The sequence below is a fragment of the Limulus polyphemus genome, unplaced genomic scaffold (genome assembly GCF_000517525.1).
Source record: "Limulus polyphemus unplaced genomic scaffold, Limulus_polyphemus-2.1.2 Scaffold68, whole genome shotgun sequence".
NCBI lineage: Eukaryota > Metazoa > Arthropoda > Merostomata > Xiphosura > Limulidae > Limulus > Limulus polyphemus.
The window spans coordinates 1,353,396-1,359,349 of NW_013665678.1; the positions used below are offsets into that span (position 1 = coordinate 1,353,396).

The 5,954-nt window shown below is 33.5% G+C and overlaps 1 non-coding gene across 1 annotated transcript; it reads right to left on the minus strand.

Moving 5' to 3' along the window:
- Positions 1-2,377: 2,377 nt before the first annotated feature.
- Positions 2,378-2,450, minus strand: Trnak-cuu. Its single transcript has one exon. It is a non-coding gene; the product is annotated as a tRNA-Lys (tRNA).
- Positions 2,451-5,954: the final 3,504 nt, after the last annotated feature.

The window sequence follows — 5,954 nt, forward strand, 5'->3', positions numbered from 1 at the left end:
GATGCTCCTCTTGACAGCCCTTTTTGTCCTCTCCGATGGACCAGGACGACCCGGACGCTGATCAGTTGTTTCCTTGCCGTGTTTCCTGAACTGCACGATGATTCTGTTGACTTTTAAAAGCGGGATTCCCAAATTCTGTGAAATTTGCCGCTGACTTATTTCACTATCTGCTTGACCAACTATCCTTCCTCTAACAAAATCTGACAATTCGAGAGAACCTTGAGTTCTAGGTATGTTGTAGCATAAGATAATTAGTGTGCGGACCATTTTCATTTATATAGTGCTCTGTGAACACAAATTAGTTAGCATAAATCAGTTAAATGACGAAAAATTAGGTGTCTATTTACTTGTGACCACTCAGTGTATATAGTAGTATAACGTGTCGAAATTCGACAAAATATATAGAGTTGTGGTATTTCACTAAATTCGCCTTTTTATCTAACCACACAAAATTGAATATTTGGCCACTATGATGTGCTCTTTCTAAAAGTTATTTTAAAACTTAAAAATCATCTCCCACATATTGCTGCAGCGAGTACTTACCCCACCTTTAAAGGCTTCAATTAGTCATCCCCGTTTTTGCACTTGTTAACAGCAGAACGACTTTGATCTTAATTAATTGAGCCAATAAGCTTATAATTTTTACATTTTCGTTAGTTTTATAATTTATAAATACGTAATACAAATGAAAAACAAAAATATAGTACTCAGCTTCAAAAATTTCACAAGCAATCGTGCTTCTTCTTCACCCCACTTCAAACACTGCTTATGACAAATATAATTAATTAAAAGGACTTATTTTTTTCTGGAGTAATAGGTCATGCTGTATTTATTTTTTAACAAGTTAAATTGTTTACTGGCTCAAAGCTACATAATGGGCCATCTATTCTGTGTCCACTGCAGGTACCAAAACCCGAGTTTTAGCATTGTAAGCACTAAGTTTTACTGTTGAGCTACCGGCCTGGGGCAAGTTAAATTGAGAATGGAGAGAATTAATAATAGTATATTTGTGAAGTTTTTATTTCTTCTGTACGTTATGAAAATTGTTATTATTATTTATAATTTATAAATCAATTAACTATACATTGTCATATAGATAACAACTGGATTTTATTAACATCGTAAATTTTGTCAGAATTGTAAACTGAACTTGAATTTTTTTTAAGTACCAATACCTAATGCAGATGCTTACTTCAAATACTTTTTAAGCTTCTTAAAGTTAACCATAGTGCACTTAACATATTTTTCGAATCAAATTTTAATCACAACAAGATAAAAAGAATATGATAGTGTTTATAGCTTTGAATTACTTATCAGAAGGAGGATAGTCCAGCACCACCATCCTTGCTAAGTGATTGGTTGTTACTCTTATAACTCTTATAGCTTAAAGTGAATTTTTTTTGTGATATCACACGGACTCCAATCCACCTCGTTAACTCTGAAATCCATAGCTTTACCAGCGAACTAACCCGCGCCCGAAATCTCCGCTGTTGTCTATGTTACGATATTATAACACTTTCAGAAACCTTTTCACTCAAACCCTGGCTTTGCCGGATACTTTATCTGTATGTAATTAAACATCTTAAGTATAAACACAATGTAAAATTATTATTTTTAATTGAAATAATATGATTATTGGCAAGTGAATCACAGTACATCAAAATCACCAGTTACATCTTACAACGTTGATAAAGGTAATGTAAATTTCTGCGTGTTTGTTTGCGACATATTTAAAGACGCTAAAGCAATCTCAGTATAATTAACATATATGGAAGTATGGGATAGTATTAAATTGAATTATTGTCGATTCAACTAAGTCACGTTTTAAGTTAAAAGCTTTTAAAACAAGCTTTTGTTTATATCATATAAAGTTTAGTGTTGTATTAAGAAATGGAGATAAAATACTTTTAAAATAGATATGGAAGTTCAAGTATTATATATCAAAGTAGACGATTTTTGTCGATTCAGCTAAGTCACATTTTCTGTTGAAATCTTTTCAAAACCAATCGTTTATTTAAATAGTATAAAGCTTAACGTTAGATTAAATCATGAAGAGAAAATACAATAAAAATTAATTGGAAATTTCAAGTTTTTATATATCACATTAGACTCATTTGAAGTTATTTTAAAAATACAACAACAGAAACTCTTTACAGTAGGTAATTTCTGGTTTTAAATAATTACAACGTTTAAACTCATAGCATCGAGTTATCACCAAGGTAACGTGGGTATATTTCAATGTTCCTCCTTTAACATAGAAGATAATATTTATTTGTTATTTGCCTTAAATTATGTATATTTATTTTAGCTATGACAGTGGAAATAAATTGCTAATTATTAAAAGAAAAAAATTATAATCTTAGGAAAAATATAACAACGCCCAACGTGGGGCTCGAACCCACGACCCTGAGATTAAGAGTCTCATGCTCTACCGACTGAGCTAGCCGGGCTGACGAACGAAGTTATTCAATATTATAAATTATATGCATCTATAGTATTTTTAATATATATTTTTTTATTTATTAATAATATTACATCTATAAGTATCGGATTCATTAAGACTATGGGTAGTTTCATATGGATACAGTTTAAAATTAATCTTTTCACCATCGTGTCACAATTTAGTATGTTCTGTATATAATTATAATGATTAGGAAAGTTTATAATTTAAACTGTCTCTATGAGTTTATCAAATTGATAGGGAGTTATTTTTCTTTTTGAATTTGTTATGATGGTATCCTTAGTGCTTCCAAAATGTCAAATTTCAGATTATTTGCGTTTTTTGTGAGTAATGTAATTTATAACGTATAGACCAAAGTTTTCTTTCAACACACCGACGCAGAAACTCTTTGAGAATCTTGAGGAAGAAATACATTTAAAAGAAGAAAAAACAAGCGATTTTTTCTTGTTTCATATACGCAGTTCATTCGCTTATAGTCAATTTTATAATTTCAAGAAAAAAAACTGGAAATGTTTAATTTCAACGAAAAATAATAAAGTTGTTAACACATCATTAAAAACAGTTAGTTTAAAATAGATCTCTAAAATAAGTATTAATCAATAATATGATATGCGGGTGCACTGATATCGAATACATATGGGTAGATTAACTACGGAAAAGTCCCCTGTTGCGTCAGCGGTTAATTTGACGAACTCACACTTCTAAAATTCGGGTTTCACTTCTCAACGGTGGACACAGCGCAGATAGCCAATGTGTAGCTTTGCTATAAATCTAACCAAGAAACAAAACATGGGTAAAACCAACAACATCTTTATGCCTTAATATATTACCTGGAGTGTATTTATTTTTCTACTAGCTGTTGTGGTTAGAAAAAGAGCTTTCCAAATACGTGTATATCGAACAAAAACAGCAATAATTTTATTACACCGTATTTTTATGTAATGGGTTCCAAGATACTCTTTAAAACGGTATTAAAGAAGATAGGAATTTCCATTAAAACTAATCCTACAGACTACATCGACCAACACTTGTATAATCACACAAAGGGTTACGCAGCGTTCCTAACTCCCCAAGGCAGAAAGTCGACAGAGAAACTCTGAAAAGTCGCTAGATGTCGCCATTTAGACATTTTAAAGACGCCAAAAAATTTAAACAAAATCTCCATAAAATTCACTAAATAATAACAAAAAAGTCAATATAATTCTATAAGTATTTTATATATACAAAATGGGATATTTCCGTTACAATGAGGAGAAGTTCCTAAAATAACCCATTATAGAATTTCTGTATTAAAATGCATTGAATTAACACCATTGAGTTCTTAGTGAGTGATTTTGTGACTACAAAATTTGTCGACTTCTTTTTCTGAGTATCACTGTTATTGGCAGCGAAGTTCGCTACATTTGTCGCTAGAGGAACCCATAAGTCACTAAATCTAGCGAACAAATAATTTAAGTTGGAGATACGGATGAATGTACAGCCCCTAGATTATAGTCTTGGGGAAATAATAAAGTGTATACTGAAGATCAAGAGTTTTCTACCAATGTAGAGAACCCAGCAGGGGGGGGGACGAAACTTTCTGGCAGATTTTTTTTTCTTTACGTTTAAATTTATGGTGTTTTTAAATCAAATCTTACACCATTCACAATTTAAAACAAGAAAGCCGGTCTCACAAAGCAGAGGACCAGTTAGAGCAAACTCTGAACTTAACCGGATTTGAGTGTTTGTGGTACCTGAAAAGCCCCCAATGGCACAGCGATATGTCTGCGGACTTACAATGCTAGAAACCGGGTTTCAATACTCGTGGTGGGCAGGGCACAGATAGCCCATTGTGTAGCTTTGTGCTTAATTCCAAACAAACAAACAAGGTACCTGAAAAACTAAGGCCATGTTTGTGTAAGTGTGTGCATGTCTGAGGGTGGGAAGTTGAATTCTATAATTTTGATAAAGTTACTTAACTCAGAAAAGGTTCAGGACATCTGCTGAAGATATCTGATTTAAAGAACATGAGTACTGCGCAAGACGTCCGGTCAGGAAACATGAAAAAAAAATCCAGTCGTAACGATCCAAGCAGAATACAATGACTGAATTATTCGAGTTACCCATGCTTATGCATCTGAGAATAAGATTCTGTAACAAAATACTTTTTCTCCTACTTTTCTATAATACAATAGAAATAAATAATAATAATAATAATCAATAAAATGGTGAGTGAACGGGCTATCGATATTTAGACTTCTTTCACAAATGTTGATTCACACATCATGGAATCTGTTGTATGTTCATGTAACTACTTTGCAGGGTGTGGATGGATCTTCACCCAAATTAGTATGGAGGTTCATCAGGTCCCTGGGGAGATACATACGAAATTTCGGTTTTGTGGTTTTTACGGGCGCTTTTTACCATTACTTCGCCCCCTGTTAATGAATTTTTACCAAATTTGGCATGAAGGTTTGTTTGGTCCATTCAGAAATACATGCAAACTTGCGGTTTCACATTTAGTATTTTCTATTGGTCTTTTTTACAATTACATATAGGGAAAACAGCTTTCCATGTCCTAAGATAACCTTTCATTAATAATGAATTTATATAATTTCCGTCCAAGGGACGGGTACTCCAGCTAGTGAACGAAATATCTGATTCTGTACTGTGTATGCATGTATGTGTGTATATGTGTATTTTTATTTTATTTTACTTTATTTTTTCTGCAACATACAACCATATCGGTAGAAAATCCCTCTCTATTTGAATGAGATAACGGTTTATAAGAGATGCAGTTGCGAAATGAATACTTTAGTGTAAATAAGTCATGGGCTAAAGGGTTACCACGGGTATAAAATAAAAAAAGACAAGTTGTTTAAGGATATATATGTTTCAAAAGAAAACAAATATGTCGTAATTTTAAAATGGAACTTTCCTTTATGGCAAATTGATAAATATGATTTAAAGGCACGCCGCTACTTGCGTGTGTTAAATATAAAATTGTTAAGATCAGGTTCGTTTGTAATTAAACACAAAGCTACACAATGGGCTATCTGTGCTCTGCCCACCACGGGTATCGAAACCCGGATTGTAGCGTTGTAAGTCCGCAGATATACCGCTGTGCCACTGGGGGGGGGGGGGGCGTTAAAAACGATAAGTATACTGAGGAAAGTCTTTTTACTTCACACTGTTCCTAAAACAGGACCTGTTCCACATGTGTTGAACTTGGCAGTAATGTGAATAAAAACAAAAAAAAACGTTCAGTTTGTTGAGCACACGTGGAGGTTTTTATAACTCATTGTCATACTGAAAGAGAAATTTGTTTTAATAATAGGCCTGGCATGGCCAGATGGTTAGGGCACTCGACTCGCAAGCTGCGGGTCACGGGTTCAAATCTTTGTCAGACCAAATATGCTCGCCCTTTTAGCCGTTACAATGTGACGGTCAATCCCACTATTCGTTGGTAAAAGAGTTGGCGGTGGGTGGTGATGACTAGCTGCCTTCCCTCTAG